Source organism: Chanodichthys erythropterus, chromosome 17, assembly GCF_024489055.1.
Source record: "Chanodichthys erythropterus isolate Z2021 chromosome 17, ASM2448905v1, whole genome shotgun sequence".
Taxonomy (NCBI): domain Eukaryota; kingdom Metazoa; phylum Chordata; class Actinopteri; order Cypriniformes; family Xenocyprididae; genus Chanodichthys; species Chanodichthys erythropterus.
This window is the reverse complement of record NC_090237.1, coordinates 5,407,003-5,425,441: the sequence shown is the minus strand read 5'-3', so window position 1 is coordinate 5,425,441 and position 18,439 is coordinate 5,407,003. Positions and strand designations below refer to the sequence as shown.

Here is an 18,439-nt window from a genome sequence, read left to right as displayed (position 1 = left end):
CAATGATCACTCGATGTCTTCAATATAGAACTCAATGTGTTCAGGCAGAAGGTTTTATCTCCGGTTCACTCATTGTAACTAAAGGTGTGCCGCAGGGGTCAGTCCTAGGTCCATTTCTATTTACACTATATATAAATAATATTGATCAAAATGTTCATAATGCAAATTTTCACTGTTATGCTGACGATACAGTCATATATAGTTCAGCATCTACACCCATTCTGGCTCTCTCTCAATTACAGCTTGCTTTTAATATTGTTCAGCATAACTTACTTGATCTGAAATTGGTTTTAAATGCTGATAAAACAAAGTTCATGTTGTTTTCTAAATCAAAAACAATCCCTAATAATCTTCTTTCTATTACTACTTCCCAAGGTTCAGAGATTGAGTTTGTGACTCAGTATAGGTATCTCGGGATTTTAACTGATGATGCTCTCTCCTTTGGCCCTCATGTTCAGCAATTGGTGAAAAGACTGAAAGTGAAATTGGGTTTTCATTTTAGAATTAAATCCTGCCTTTCCTTTGAGGCTAAAAAGAGGCTTGTTGCTGCCACTTTTATGTCTGTACTGGACTATGGTGATGTTATATATATGCATGCATCTTCCCAGTGTTTACATGCTTTAGACACTGTATATCATGGTGCACTAAGGTTCATAACAAATCTTAAATCTCTTACTCATCATTGTGTGTTGTATGCTCGGGTTGGATGGTCTGCTTTGTCCATCCGTAGACTAAAACACTGGCATATTTTTATTTATAAATCTATTCTGGGTTTACTTCCTTCATATCTTCATATGTACATCAGTAAAAAACATGTTGGTAGTTATAGCCTTCGGTCTCAGGAATTCTTCTTTCTGTCTGTTCCAGTGGTACGAACTGAATTAGGGAAGAAGGCATTTAAATTTGCTGCTCCCTCTGCTTGGAACAACTTGCAATTGACATTGAAACTTAAGGAGTTGGTTTCACTGGATATTTTTAAAGTGATGTTAAATGATTTGGAGACAGAAACAACAGTTTGTAGATGTTTTGATTAGTTATGTATGTGTTTAAATATGTATGTATGGATGTTATCTGTTAAACCCATGCGAAATGTGTTGTCACTCTTGGCCAGGACGCTCTTGTAAAAGAGATTCTTAATCTCAATGTGCTTCTTTTCCTGGTAAAATAAAGGTTATAATAAATATCATTCTGAAAAATATAACTGTGTTATTAGATTAGTCAGATTGTGTTTGTCTGAGTTTGACTTAATTTTATTAATAATAAATGCAGAAATCTGGATATTTTCAAAGGGTTCACAAATGTATTCTTGTCACTGTATATATTGTATTCATATTGAAATGGTTCTTTGTTCAGATGTTTCAGCTGTAAATTTATATCATTGTCAAGGCCTCATATTCACAGTCTCTCTGCTGCCCTCTGCTGGTGAACAACATCAATAATACAGATTCAATCTTCTTCATTTACACATTCTTCTTCACAATTCAGTATATTCAGAAATGTAATTCACTGCAGTGATCTTTCTGAATTACATTTCTGAATATAATTACATTAAATGTCTACAAGCACAAACTCTTCCTGTCCTTCACCTCAAGTGAGAACAGTGTTAATTTTTACACTTTTGTGTTTTGTTCACTTCATAAAATGCTTTAAACTGTGAAATGTTCATCTGACATCATCAGTCAGGGTGTCAATTAAAATTTTTAATTTAATTAAAATTTTTAATTTTTAGCACAACTGAATATGATTAAACCAGTAATGATACATTACTGTAATTGCATACAGTACATAACTGTACTGTAATTTTAACAGTGGTGTATTAATTGTTACTTTAAGATCTATAATGCAAATGTCTGAATTTTTACTGTTAGTCAGTACACTGTAAATACAATACACTGTAAAAAATAAAACAAAGATTATTAGAGCACATTTTACAAGACAATTATTTAGTTTTTCTAGTTCAAAATTTTACATTTAATTCAATGTTACTTGCCGTTTCTTTGTAAGTGTTTGAGAAATTCACAAGCAATTTCTGAGTGAAAATTGTTTCTACACCATTTATTTCAGTCTACAAAACATCTTCAAGCACTATTATTATGAATCACAGTCCTGTAAAGGTTTTTGGAAACATAATGACGTCAGCAGTTTAAATCAACCCATCATTCACACTTTAATATGAGCAGTTTATGGATGTGTGTTGGGGTTGATCTCTGTGTTCAATACGAGCTGATCATCATTTCTACTGACCTAAAGACTGTTATGTGCTTACATATGAATAACACTGATTTCTTGTAATACTAATGCCAAATCAGACTAGACAACGGCACAAAATGTGATTTTTAAATAAAATAAAATGCTGTTTAGCTGTTGAAGGTCTGCAGTTTACATTTAAAAACCAATGCTAAACATTATTTGACATGGAAATGGAAATTCTTAGACAACAGCTTTGAAAAAACTTCATGATTACAGCACTACTATATTCTCATCTCCATCTCTCTAGAGTTTCATCAACATCACATTAGTACTAGCATTGACATCTTGGCCTGTTTCTGAGAAGTTAAGTGGTAGCAAAGTCACTTTTATTTAGTGCACACACACAAAAACATTTATTTATAAAGCACTTTATACTGTATACAATACAGATTGTTTCAAAGTAGTTTCACAAAAAAATATACAGGAAAACAGAAATAATGATGCAAACTTCAATTATGAGACAAATTCAAATTTGCTGTAGAGCAGCTCTAAAGTGACAATAGTGTAATTATGTGTATGTGAGAGAAAATGTATTTTAAAAGTATAAATGTATTTATACAGTTATACAGTATTTTATACATACATATATACAAGTTAACAGAGTTAGTGTATAACTCACATACTGTACAGTCATCATTAACATTTATGAAACCCTGTCTTTAAAAAGCTATAATTATTAATCTATCAGTCTGTATTCAGTATGTATAACAAGAAACACAAACGGTGTCTCTCTGTCAGCTCTCTGAGCTCTCTGCTTCAGGACCCTGTGGTTTCTGCTGCGTGATTCAGATCAGAGGAGTTTATAAACACTGTGGTGAATTTCTCAAGTTAGAGTGGAGAAAGAAGAGTGTGTCAGTGATGAGAGTGTGTGGAGCCGGACTCAGAGCGGATATTTTAATTTCCACAACCTGTAAATCCAAAAACAAAACAGTGAAAAAAACAATACATGCATATTATATATATATATATATATATATATATATATATATATATATATATATATATATATATATATATATATATACATATATATACATATATATACATATATACACACACACACACACACACACACACACACACACACACACACAACAATGATACCAGTTCTAACTAATGCTATATATAGTATTTACAGTATAAGTTAATGTACAATAACAATATAGACTCCAATAAATTGTATATTTAAAAAAACAACCCTGCAAATGTCAGTGTTGATCAATATTTAAAACAACTTTCTTACAGCATTCTTGCTTTCTATTTTCTTGCTCTTTATTTTGGACACTCACTTTTAGAATATGCAGAACGCTAAACTAATTTTTTAAATCTGGTTTTTATAAAAAGGCAATAACATCTATACTAAAATATATTTCATTAATTCATTCATTATTTATAAAGCACATTTAAAAAGAACCCAAGTTTGACCAAAGTGCTGTACAGATTATTACACTTAAACAAAAATTACAATCTATAAAATAAACACAAAACTAAATAATACATTATTTAGTATTTTTGTATTATTGTGTTTTTTGAGATATAAAACACTTTGGCTCAACAAGTGTTGTTTTAAATGTGCTATATAAATAAATGTTGATTTGATTAGAAACCCACACTAAGAAAGCTTTGCTTTGACTTAAAAGCAGAGAGTGATGACACCATTTGGATCAATACTGGTAGGCTATTCCAGAGTTTGGGGCCTGTTATTGCAAAGCTCAGTCTCCTCAATGTCTTACTGTACATCTACGAACAGAAAGCAATCTAAGGTCATTGGATCTAAGAGACCTTGATGGGTTGTGGGAACGTAGTATGTAAGATAAATACCCTGGTGCTAGGCCGTGTAGTGATTTAAAAACAAAAACTAAAATTTTAAAATTCTATTCTTAATTTGAAAGGTAGCCAGTGCTTTTTTTCACCTAGATTTTTCACACATGAGAACTTAAGTCACCAAGGTCCAGATCTCCAGTCATAAAAATCACTTGGTCCAAACAGTACTACTTCAGTTTTATTCTCATTTAAAGCCAAAATATTGTGTGTAAGCCATAATTTCACTTCCTGTAAACATGCTACCAGGGCCTCTACAGAACTTGAGTCATTGGACCCTATTATACACTCGGAGCAATGCGGCACCAGGCACGAGTGTTTTTTTAGTTTTTTCTAGTTTTAACCGCAGTTATCATTTTCACATCCTGCATCATTTTGTTTAAATAGCAAATATATTTGTGCCCATTTGAGAGCCCATGGACATGCAGGTCTGAAAGCGAGGTGTGTTCAGGCGCATTGTTGGCGCGTTGCTATTTTGAGGGAACTGAAATAGACCGCGCCATTGACCAACTGAAACCTGGTCTAAAGTCAATGGCGCAATATTTTTTTTGTTATTGAAAGAGTCTGTTAGTAATTTGCGCCTATATGCGGGTGCACAAAAAGCATACACTCTGCTTATTACACACACAGCGATGCGCCACAGCAAACAAACATGCCAAATATTAAAAATAACAGTATTACAATGTAAAAAATTATTACTGTGTGCATAAGGATAAAAATGCTTTGGTGGAATCTGCCTTGTCCCGTAGATGGTCTGCTCGCACGCTTTAACTTCGTGCACAAGCAGATCTGTTTCCTCGCTATAGAGAAGTGTTCAGTTTTTCAGCTTGCCATGTAAATAGCGAATACGCCATGGTGCAAGCGCAACTGGCTTTTAAAGGGAATGGGAGATGAGACTCTGATTGTTTAATGCATGTTATGCCCAAAACACAACCATTACTCATTAAGAGAATAGAGACAACCCTTTTAGGCCATGCATCAGGCACGGCGACCATTTTTCCCATTCTTAAACTAGCAAAAGTGGATTTGGACATGCCCTAAGTGCACTTGCACCGTGCGCTTTAGACCATGTGCTTAGAACATTAAAATAGGGCCCATTGTGTTTAAATGGGATGTACAATTGGGTGTCATGCAGCGTATAAGTGAAATGATTCTCCATCTTTGAAAAAGTTGGAACCAAATGGCAGCAAGTATAAAGAAAACAGTGTTGGAGCAAGAATAGATCCCTGTGGAACACCACAGGAAAGATGTGCTGCTGAAGAACTATGTTTTCCAATGCATATAGAATTTTACCTGTTGGGTAAAAAAGACTGGAACAATTTAAAACGGTGCCCTGAATGCCTACATAATTTTCCAATGAAGAAATAAGAATTGTATGATTGACCATATCGAAAGCTGTGCTGAGATCTAAAAGAACCTCAAAATTTGTCCTCAAACAAATGTTACTAAAAAAACAGGTGGCCCAATGATATCAACAAATTGCTTAAAAAAATTGTGAAGGAATATTATCTTATGGACAAGAAGTAGGTTTCAGATGTCCAATATCTTTACAGGTACTGTATGAAGAGAAATTTGATCAAACATGCTCCTAGTAGAAGAGCAGCTGGTTATTTCAGGAAAAGCATGAGAAGTCAACTATTATTGTGGTCTTGACCTTGTTATCTTCTTAAAAAAAAAAACACATCAGGGAAAACATCAACAGCAGGGTTTAAAACAGAGTTTATAGTTGAAAATATAACTCTTGGTGTATAAATGATTTTTTTTGTGACAATCTCTGAAATAAATTTAGATTTAGCAGATTTAACAGTTTTCTGGAAAACAGAGTGAGACTCCATTAAAATACCATAGGACACCTGCAGCCTGCCCTTATGCCATTTGCGTTCTGCTCTATTTCATGAGATACTGTGTCAGTCTCTCACTGACTGTATGCAACAGAGTGTGAGAGAATGTGCAGAGCTAACAAGTGCTTTTGTGCAATCTTTTTCAAGACTAGAAGATGATCTTTATTAGTCAGCCAATACTGTGGAAATATGTTATTTAAATTATAACATTGTGTTCACTCAATTAGGAAAAGTAAATTTAAAGGGAACCTATTATGCCCCATTTTACAAGATGTAAAATAAGTCTTTGATGTCCCCAGAGTGTGTATGTTAAGTTTTAGCTCAAAATACCTCACAGATAATTTTTTATAGCATGTTAAAATTGCCACTTTTAGTGGTTGAGCAAAAACGAGCCGTTTCAGTGTGGGCCCTTTAAATGCAACTGAGCTGATGTTCGGCCTAAGAGGGCGGAGCTTCAAGAGCTCGTTCTCCCTGTCGGGATTCAGTCAGGACGCACAATAATGTCAGAAACTGCGAATATATGCTGCATGGAGATAGAACAGGTATAGTTTAGTTAAATTACAGTTATAACTTTTATTGTCTTCTTTTTTTAATCCACTATAACTAACAAGCCTGTTGTACCGCCCGAATGATAGCCAAAACTATACAGATGCGTTTTATGACGTTTATTGTAACGTTACTTCACACAAAAGATGAAGCGTCTGTTTTCACTCTAGAAAAACTCTGTAAGAGCTTAATAAAACAGTGCAAGTGTGCATTAAAATATTATCCATAAACTCTCTTTTCCCTTCCCTTTTATTATTATCACCAACAAACATAGCGAAGAACACAGAAACACTCATTACAACTAAGAATAAATGAATATATAAAGGTCTCTATGCCTTTCAGGTGGTGCTTAATAAACTTTATACCCGTAAATACACTCAGATGAACTGTTATAAAGTGCTCCCACCTTCATTACTGCTGTATCCAGTATCATTCTGGAGACTGTAAGCTGGATCATGAAACTTTTTTACTTGTATATCCTTGAGTAGCATATTTTTAGCACAGTCTCTGTTTTATATTGTCTCTTTGTATATTCTCTGATATTCGTTCACTAAGCAGTCCGGTGTGAAATGATTTAAAGAATAAAGAATTTCGACAGAACTGAGGGAGCATTTTCCTGGAAAACCAAGTTAATCCACCTCGTTTTCAGCAGCTCAGATTTAGGGAGTAAATGAACACTAGAACACTATTTCACAAGATGTAACCTAAGTCTAAGCAGCAGCTATGTGGATTAATCCATCCAGCTACAGCTAAACGCTTGGGAGAGACTTCGTCAGTGCAGCAATGGCAGACTCGCTGTGAACGCGCTCAGGGCGGTTCTATTCAAACTTCAGTGTCAGTCAACACCGTGGGCGGGGCCTGTGGCTTTTGTGACGTCACACTGCCAGGGATCTGGAAATGGCTTGTTCTGAGACACTGCTTATGATTTATGGGGATTAAAAAAAGGAGTGGATGGATTTTTTATCACTATAGGGTGGTTGTGTACACACACTGCCAACACACATTTATGTCCAAACACCATGCAAAAGTGAATTTTGCATAATAGGTCCCCTTTAAAATGAATTTGTGATCATGATTGAATTTAACTGCAATATAGCTGCAATTTATTTTTAATTTAACTATAATATCTCAATTCTTCAATGGGGCTGGTGTCAAGCTCACAATCCATCTGGATTTCTCATGAGCATGTGATCACACATCATATAGAATTAATTCATGTGTCATCAACTGAAAAAATATCCCCGTCAGCTGGGATTTTCAGTGGCAAAAACTGTGGCACATTTCTACTGAAAATGTTACATCAAAATTAAATTAAACACAGAATTTACAGTATTAAATTACAGAATTAAACACAATTTACAGTATAAAGACTACATTGAAGATTAATTGGATACTCTTATATAGTATATTGTTTATGAAAAATATAAATATAAATGTTCAGCTATATGAAGTTGAGTATTTATTTGAAATTACTACTTACTGCAGTGTCTCTAGTTTATGATGTGGAGAATTCTTTAGATCAGTGAGCAGTTCACATCCTGAATCTCCAAGATTATTCCCAGACAGATTCAGTTCTCTCAGGTGTGAGGGGTTTGATCTCAGAGCTGAAGCCAGAGCAGCACAACCTTCATCTGTGAGATCACAATTAAAGAACCTGTGAAGAACAATGACACACTGTTGTTGGGGATAGAGGTGTGCGCTACTGCTGCTGTTTGTTAGCACTGGATATACTGATTGACTCGTTGGTTAAAACAGCTTAAATGTTTCAGTATTTTATTTACACCTTTATATTTTACATTATTATTATTTTTTTTTCAATTTCACATCAGGTCTTGGATGCTGCTTCTCCCTTTCCCTATGAACACTGAAAAATGTAATCTTGTGATGAGATGAGTAAAATATGGTACATTATTTACATTTGATTAATTATTGTTAATTTACACCTTTATCAATTTCCACCGTTGTCTATTCTGAGCACTAATATAACCTGAACATGGGGAAAAACAAACTGCAGATTAACAAATCTGAAAGAATAAATGACTGACCTGCTTGAATCAGGAGAAACAGGTGTTCTTTGTATTAATTCCCAACATTGAGGAATGTGTGTCACATTATTGTTTTATATACATATACGGCCGTGTTCACACAGCAGCAGAATACGGTTGTCAGTCCTGTATTTGAGTCCTTAATATGGTTATGTTCACACACAGTACGGTTATTTATGGGAGTGTGAACGTAACCGCACTGGACAACCTGTTGTCTGTCATGTCATACCGTGCGAGAGAGTCATATGCTAAAGGGTTTCATGTGTGTGGTTTCACTTTCGGTAACTTACAGTGAGGGAGAGATGAGCTGTGTGTCATCTTAAAGGCGCCCTAGAACACTATTTCACAAGATGTAACCTAAGTCTAAGGTGTCCCCTGAATGTGTCTGTGAAGTTTCAGCTCAAAATACCCCATATATTTTTTTTATTATACCATGTTTTAACTGTTTTGGGGTGTGATTAAAAATGTGCTGATTCAGTGTGTGTACACCTTTAAATGCCCGTGCTCCCTGCCCCGAGCTCGCGACTGTATAGAGTGCCTCAGGGATGACGTATTTTTGTAGGCAAAACCCGGAAGCGAGTTAGCATTTTAGGACTTTAACACCGTAAAGTCTATCGGTTTTTTGAATGGGTTTTTGCTAAATCGCCTGAAATAAGGTCTGTGGTTAACAAAGCCTCTAAATACTTTCACGTTTTGATCTATGACATAAAACACACCAGTTATAACCCACTTGTGATTTTTTTAAACTTTTACTGTGTCTTAAAATCGACGGTTGCTAACAAATTGCTAAAAGGGACTACTTCCTTTGGCGGGGACTTTAGACGTCATCATTAAAAACAGGACATTTGGACAGCATTTCTCATGAAAAAGTGGATAAGTATTCATAACAGCACAGATCATAATCAGCGAGCATGTTTTTTAAATAAAGTTGTTTTCTAAATAAAGTTTGAGGAAGCTGGTGGTGGTGACGTTGATCCGCGACCATGGTGTGGTGTAGTCTGTTTATAGCCTACTGTTAGCCTTTTATATCTGACGACTTTATTTAGGCTTCAAAATCTATAAATGTTGTGTTAACTTGTAAAGATTATCTTGATAGACAAAACGTGTAAGTGTCATAACCCTTTGTTAAACACAGAGCTTATTTTCTGCGATTTTCCAAAAGTCTATGGGAAAAATGCATAGGCTTTCAATCGAGGGAACCCGTGCGCAGCTAACTTCCGGGTTGGCCTACAAAAACACGTCATCCCTGGGGTACTCTGTTAAACATTGTGACTAAGTTCACACAGCTAATATAACTCTCAAAATGGATCAAAGTGTTTGTGGTGCAGCATATCAGATCACGTAAGTAAGGCATGTATTTTGTGGATGTTTACATTTGATTCTGAATGAGTTTGATAATGCTGCATGGCTAATGGGGCTAATGCTACACTGTTGGAGAGATTTATATAGAATGAATATGCGTTTATACAGACTGTAAGCATTTAAAAATGAAAATAATGACATGGCTCTGGTCTCCATGAATACAGTAAGAAACAATGCTAACTAACTACATTTAACAGTACATTAGCAACATGCTAACGAAACATTTAGAAAGATAATTTACAAATATCACTAAATATATCATGATATCATAGCTCATGAACAGTTATTATCAATCCAACTGCCATTTTTGCTATTGTCATTGCTTGCTTTACAATACCTGCATAACGTCTGATGATTCAGCTATGCAGTTCTAGACAAGTTAATACTGGCTTGTCTAATGCTTAGAACATGGGCTGGCATATGCAAAGTTGGGGGCGTACTGTACATATTAATGATCCTGACTGTTGCTTCACAGGTAGTGTTATGTTGAGATTCGCCTGTTTTTCAGTGGTCTTTTGCATGAACAGGATTTACATAAGAAGGAGGAAACAATGGTGTTTGAGACTCACTGTATGTGATTTCCATGTACAGAACTCAAATTATTTAACTATGCCAAGGTAAATTCAATTTTACAATCTAGGGCACCTTTAAGGTTTTAGATCAAGTCACTGTTCTCCACCCGAGCTGCTCCCATCAGTTTTGTATTCCATGCCGGACTCAAAAGCTGTGTCATGTGCAGCAGCACGAGACGCTACAAAGGACATGAGAAGTGATTGCAACGGTTATAGGTGTCCGGCAAGTTTATGTTTACATTGAAGCTGTTGTCGGTTAATGAAGATTTGATAGATGAACTCGCAGCTCAGCTGGACGCTGTCCTGTCAAAAGTGATAAGACTTTTCAGTTTTATGGACGTCGCCATCTTTGAAATTACTTTGGTCACTGTCGCTATGGTTACTGGTAATAGAATACAGGCTTGACTCTTATTGCATGTTCATAAAGACAGTATTCGAGACGTTGCTGTAAGTTGCTGTTTGAACAAAACATTTAAAGACTCACACATGTAAGTAAATGCAGTTGTCAATCCCAAAAACTGACAGGTGAACATGGCCTATTTTTGTTTGTTTTTGTCAAATCATTCTTAAGTATCTGATTTGTAAAACTCATTGAATGATGGACTTAGTAACAGATTTTGTTTTTGTAATAATAGATTTTTGCAAACAAATTGTATTTTTTTTAAATTAAGAAGTGTCTCTTAATTTTATTTATTTTTTTATTTTTTTTAAGAAAACCAGAGCTGGCAGCCAAAATATTGTTACAGTGTATTTTATTGGGGTTTTAATTTTTAATTAATAATATTACATTTTGGTTTTTACCACTGCTTTGATGGTTAACCACAAAATTATATTAAATTCAATCACATTAGTAGATGAGAGATGATCTTACCGCAGTATCTCCAATTTACAGAGAGGATTCTCGAGTACAGAAGAGAGAAGCTTCACACCAGAATCTCCTATTTTATTGCCAGACAGATTCAGTTCTCTCAGGTGTGAGGGGTTTGATCTCAGAGCTGAAGTCAGAACAGCACAACTTTCATCTGTGAGACGACAATAACTCAATCTGTAGAGAATAATGACACACTCTTCACTCTCTCAGATCAGAACACATTTTTTAGATTGTTCCTAGGCATTTAATACAATAATATCAATATATACACATTTCAATGTGATGGGCTGTTTTTGTATTTGTTAAACATTTGTATAATTTGGTAATCTACCACCTTCCCCCATCACTTAAAAATAGTCTGATATGTTGTTAAGAGAAATATGGAAGAGTGTTCTCTTCCAAACAATTAAATACAGGATCTATACCATATCCTGTAAAGATAACATAGAATGTATTATGTGTGTGGGTGAACAAAGGTCCTTGGGGACAGGAGCATTATTGTGTGTAAGTGCCAAAAATGAAGACAGTTAAGAATGAAATGTCTAGCAAGGTAGTACAATTTGTAACACTGAATATCACAGAAAGATAATGAAATTTGCTTCATTAAACCTTAAAACAAGAGAGAATTTGTCTGAGTAACAAACCATGTGTGATTCTCACCCAAATATCTCTAAATCACAGTGAGGTTTCTCAAGTCCAGAAGAGAAAAGCTTCACACCAGAATCTCCTAGTTTATTCTCAGACAGATCCAGTTCTCTCAGGTGTGAGGGGTTTGATCTCAGAGCTGAAGCCAAAACAGCACCACCTTTATCTGTGACTCCACACTTCATCAACCTGTAGAGAACAATGACACACTCTTCACTCTCTCAAATCTGAACACACTGTTCAGATTGTTCCTACGCATTTATTACAATAACAGCAATATATACATTATATATATTAATATATATATATATACATTATATATATTAATATATATATATATATATATATATATATATATATATATATATATATATATATATATATATATATATATATATATATATATATATTAAACTTTTGTAAAATTTGGTCACTTCCCACCTTTTCCCATCATTTAAAAAATAGACAGATCTGCACTTATTACATTAATGGCATATTTTGGATTTGTAACAGTGAATTTCACTGAAATGATGAGTTCAGTGAATTGCACAGAAAGATGAGAGCACTAACTTTTAATTTTTAATTAATATTTTTTGTTGATTTTCCCACATAATCTGTTTCTGTGTCACTTAAAGAGAATTCATAGCCAACAGCCTTGCGTGTTCCGACACAGAGTGACCCAAGCTCGTATCCCAGGCAGCTCCTGGTGCTTTCTGATCCCCCTCTCTACTACATTGCCACAATAAATCTTAAAGAGTCCATGGTCTGAATACTGAACCATGTTTGATTCTCACCTGAGTATCTTCAATCCACAGTAAGGATTCTCGAGTGCAGGACAGAGAAGCTTCACACCAGAATCTCCTACTTCATTCCCAGTCAGATCCAGATGTCTCAGGTGTGAGGGGTTTGATATCAGAGCTGAGGCCAGAGGAGCACAACCTCCATCTGTGACACCACACCAACTCAATCTGTAGAGAACAATGACACACTCTTCACTCTCTCAGATCAGAACACATTTTTTCAGATCCTTCCTAGGCATTTAATATAATAATAGAAATATATACACATTACAATGTGATGTACTGTATTTGTATTTGTTTGAAAAATTTGCTCACCTCCCACCAGCTCAGTGACTGAAGTAACGTACAAAAAAAAAAAAAAATCACAAAGCATCTATCTATACAAGCACCAAGCACATCAGAGTACTCAGTTAGGTTCATCAGTTTTTCTAAGTGTGTGTACAGGAAAGAGACAGTCGATTTGTACCAAAGTAACAAGTGATTTAATTGCTATTAGAGAACAGCAAATGTGGTGATTCTAGTACTCTGCATACATTTAGCTAAAATCCTTCAGGTGTCCTTGCCACCTACCTTCCCCCATCACTTAAAGGGGGTATCACACACAGTTTCTGCCAATCTCATGTTAATCTTCAGTACATATAGAGTAACAATGCATCCTTCATATCTCTGAAAAGTCTTTAGTTTTGTCATATTTATAAAAGATAGATATGCTAAACCAAGTCTTTCCTGAAAAAGCCGAGATCCTGGAGACGTGTCTGCCGTCAGTGCTGTGGGCAGAGCTAATGAGCGTGCGCGCAAACTTCTGCGATGTCTGCTAGCTGCGACATCATTATAAATACAAAGGGAGCAAAAGCGTTCGTCTTGTTTACATTATATGCACTTGTGTGCCGATTGCCAACAAAACACAGACATCTGATGCAGCTTTACTCACCACCCGCAATCTGAGACTTGTTTACAAAGCATTCATCACCGAAATCCCTGGAAAAACAAACTTCATCCACTGTTCCCTTAATGCTGGGTTCTTTGGGAAGCTGAAAAGGGTAATCTTTCCCTCACAACCAAAAACACACTCCTTCGGTGACAGGAGCTGCATCTCATTTCGGAGGCTTCTTCCTTCGGAGATCACATTTGAAGGCTGAATACTTCACAAGAAGGCGTACCGCACATCTGTGAGGCCCCCCCGCAAAGCACGAGATGGGGCCCCTCCCACCAGCAGTGAAGCAATGTATAAAAATTTGTATTGTATTTGTATTGTATTGATGCTTCCGATGTTATTATTAATAACATTATGTAATTTTGATATGTAGGCATATAGGCTATGTAACCTAGTTTTTTTTAGTTGGACTAAAATCCCGGCAGGAATGATCTTAATTTTTTTTAAAAATAGCAGGAGGTTTCTTCAATGTTCATTTAGAAGAAATTCGTTTTTGTATAATTGTATTAATATTAAACTTCTTAATTAGTTCAATGAATTTTAGTGTTACACCAATGTTTTTTTTATTAAAATAGCCTATTAGTTTAGTCAAAAACCTAAACGGAAAACGAAAATAAATTAGGTTAATCAATTAATTAAATAAAATGCATTTAAAGGTGCTCTAAGTGATCCTGGGTGGAGTAACTTCCTGTTGATGTTCGAAGTGTTGTCAAAAAAAACAGAGGCTAGCTAGACCCTCCCTCCTCTTCCTCCCCCTCCCCTCCGTGCTTCCTGAAACAGTCATGAACGCGCATTTAAAATCATTCTTGTCGGTTATTGGCTGGAGCATGTTTATTATGTTTTGTGGTCCAGGCTGCACCAGTTTGTTTATATTGCCGTTTTCGGAGCTTGTGGTGACTACAGAGATCGGTTTTTTTTACAGTGTTCAGGGACAGGCAGCTAGCGGATAGTGAGGAGATGTTTGCTGTATGTGACAAAAAATGTTTTGGCCTAAAAACACGTGACATCACTTAGAGCACCTTTAATAATCAACAATCAAATAAAAGTTTGAAAGTAAAACATTTAGCTATAAGGAAGTTTTATATAAACATTTTGATATAATCGTTTCTACTCCAATTTGTTGGTTTAATATAAACATTTAAATGATGGCTGTATAACATAGCCTACATTTAGGCCTAATGAAGACAACAACAGGATAAGTAAAAATATAATGAATATACAGTGCTGTATATTAAATGCTATATTATGGTTATTTATAGCTAACTATCCAGTTTATGGTCATTGAATGGCTTTTCTGAGATAAATGTGGTGTTACCTGACATTGTTCTCAAGCTATTTTATTGTTTTCTGTCACTGAACAATAAAAAAGGTAAGTGCAAATTTATCTCTCAATTCTGACTTTACATCCCTCAGAACTGCATGAAATAAAGTCGCAAATGCGTGCATAAAGTTATTGTGAGATATAAACTTGCAGTTCTTGCAAAAAAGTCATTTTTTTCCCCCTCAGAATTGGATGTTATATTATTTGATGGGTGTGCTAAAAGAAGAAAATCGACATATTTGTGGTTTATCCACGATGTGCACAAATTAGAACACAATCAAAACGTGAGGAGAAGCTTTAAACCTCGCTGTTTCAGTCAATGATTTCAGCCCTCCAAAACTATTTTGATCAAAAACATAAAATTGCTGTTTCGGCCGCAAATTTTCAGTAATTTTGATCGGTGCATCAAATGATATAGACCTAAACTAAATTCATGTATTTTACAGTAAAAGAATAAAGAAATAACTCTAGCCTTATTGGCTAGGCTACATTTGGAGTAGAACTTCAGTCATTAGCTGACCATTAGCAATGCTGCCGATCGGGTAAATACGTTTGTGCAAAATATAATAATAATAATAACAACAACAACAACAACAACAACAATAATGTCTCAGCAAAGACCAAACATATTTATTTGTCTCAGTTAACGGCACACGTCTGCTAACAGTAACAGGGCATCAAGGCTTGCTGTTGGAAACGGGCGATGGAAACGGAAACGGTGATTTTTTTCCCCTTTTGTGGTAATTTAGCACTATTTTCTAAGATCTTCTGCTGGCATTTTTGGGCTTCACTTGGATGCTTTATTTTCATCTTTAGTCAATTGAGTTCAGTTAAAAAAAAAAAAAAAATCAAAGGCTACATAGTAAATAGTGAATCTGCGACGGGGCCCATCATAGGGTGGGGGCCCCCACGCACCGCGGGGGCTGCGGGGGTGTCCCATACGCCAATGTCAAGGATGTCATATTTAAGAAAAGTAACTCTAATAAAATTGACTGATATTCATTGTGAGGTGTAAAATACGGTAATTTCTTTCTTATGTTGCAATCTAATGCTTATTTTTCTTAAATGAGACCGATGACGTATGCAGCCTTCAAAGGGTGCAGCCACTGAATTGGGACACAGCCATTGTTGAAAAATCTCTCGGCTTCCGTATCCCGAATAAAACACGTTGATGGGCGTGCTCTTGCTCTTGTTCTGGGTGATGTGTGCGTGCAAGCTTATCAGGAGGAAGTGTGCACTTCTTCGTTACGTGATAAAGGGCCATACTAGGAAAAAAAAAAAAAAAACTATCCGAAACCTGTACCAAAACCGGAAGTAGTCATTTGGCACAGAAATACTCTGTCATACATCCAACTAGCATGAGAATCTAACTCTTCAACAGTGTAAACAAGTAAGAATGCATGAAATAGCATTACACCCTCCCTTTAAAAAAAAAAAATAGACAGATCTGCACTAATCACATTATTGTCATATTTTGGATTCGTAACAGTGAATTTCACAGAAAGATGATGAGTTTGCAGCACAGACTTTTAATTTGTAATTAACATATATTTGTAGATTTTCCCACATAATCTGCATCTGTTTCACTTAAAGAGAATTTGTTGTATCCGACAACCTCGTGGGCAGCGTTCTGACACAGAGTGACCCGAGTTCGTATCCCAGTCAGCTCCTGGTGCTTTCTGAACCCAACCCCCTCCCTCCTACATTGCCTCCTTAAATCTTAAAAAAAGGTAGAATTTGCCAGAGTGCCAGACCAGGTGTGATTCTCACCAGAGTATCTCCAATTCACAGTTAGGATTCTCTAATTCAGAAGAGAGAAGCTGGACTAGTTTAGACGAAATTGACACTAGTTTACAACAAAATTATATTAAATTCAATCACATTGCTAGATGAGAGATGATCTTACCCCAGTATCTCCAATTCACAGAGAGGATTCTTGAGTCCAGAAGAGAGAAGCTTCACACCGGAATCTCCTAGTTTATTCATTTTCAGACTCAGATGTCTCATATGTGAGGGGTTTGATCTTAGAGCTGAAGCCAGAGCAGCACAACCTCCATCTGTGACTCCACAATTCCACAACCTGCCGAGAACAATGACACTAGTGGTGCAACAAATCACCAACGGTTTGGATCAGTTTTTGATAACCGATGATGAATGAATAGAATAAATGGAATGAATGAATGAATGAATGAATGAATGAATGAATAAATAAATAAATAAATAAATAAATGGGGGTATTGGGACAAATGAAACAAATATAACTTTGCTTTCAATTTATTACTTCATGTAGGCTACACTTACTTTCATACCAGAACAAAAACTCCTAAGTAATAAAGTTCAAACATTATTAAAGACAAATGAACAGACAGTAAAAATAAGAATACACAAATTCAAACAAATAAATAATATAGAACAGTTACACATTAATTTAGTGCTAACAGTAGTATTTAGGTAAAGAAATGTAATAATATAAATGGAATTATAGTTGTAATTACAATGCATGCGTAGTGTACACTGTAAAAATTAAATATAGATTAATCGTTGTTAAAGCTGCGTTTTGTTGTTTGATAATTAAAGGTCCCGTTCTTCGTGATCCCATGTTTCAAACTTTAGTTAGTGTGTAATGTTGTTGTTAGAGTATAAATAAAATCTGTAAAATTTTAAAGCTCAAAGTTCAATGCCAAGCAAGATATTTTATTTAACAGAAGTCGCCTACATCGAACGGCCAGTTTGGACTACATCCCTCTACTTCCTTCTTTAATGATGTCACTAAAACAGTTTTTTGACTAACCTCCTCCCACAGGAATACACAAAAAAGGGGGCGTGGTCTTGTTGCGCTCCCACGGAGAAGAGCAAGAGTTGCGTTTGTAGAGTGTGTTTGTCGCCATGTCGTCGAAACGCTGTTATTTTCATCGCGCAGTCCAATCACCTTTGTTTGGCCTTCCCAGGGACGCTGTACTTAGAGATCAATGGTTACAATTTATGTTTAACTCGGTTCCCGAAAATTATAATCCACATGTAAAACTATGTGCACTTGTGCAGCACACATTATGGTAAGAGGCGTGACCTTTCCGGGCAAGGTGCACTCTCTCTATGGCTCTGGGTGCGCTAAGCTGCTGTCGAATCACAACACAGGAACCGCTGGCACAATCAGAACTCGTTACGTATTTCTGAAGGAGGGACTTCATAGAACAAGGAAGTCATCAGCCCGTTTTTGTGACAGTGGAAACAGCGGTATACAGATAAGTAAATTATGTGAAAAATACTGTGTTTTTTTTACACGCGAAACATGAACACATGTTATATTGCACACTATAAACACAATCAAAGCTTCAAAAAACCACGAAAAACGGGACCTTTAATAACATAGCAGTTATTTTTAGGCTGTTGTCACTAAATGCACAGAACCCATATAATAAGAAACATTCTAT

At 35.7% G+C, this 18,439-nt stretch overlaps 1 pseudogene; it reads right to left on the bottom strand.

Annotated features, from left to right (window-relative positions):
• Positions 1-2,661: 2,661 nt before the first annotated feature.
• The window catches only part of LOC137004411 (NACHT, LRR and PYD domains-containing protein 12-like), a 37,807-nt pseudogene continuing 22,029 nt past the window's right edge, over positions 2,662-18,439 (bottom strand).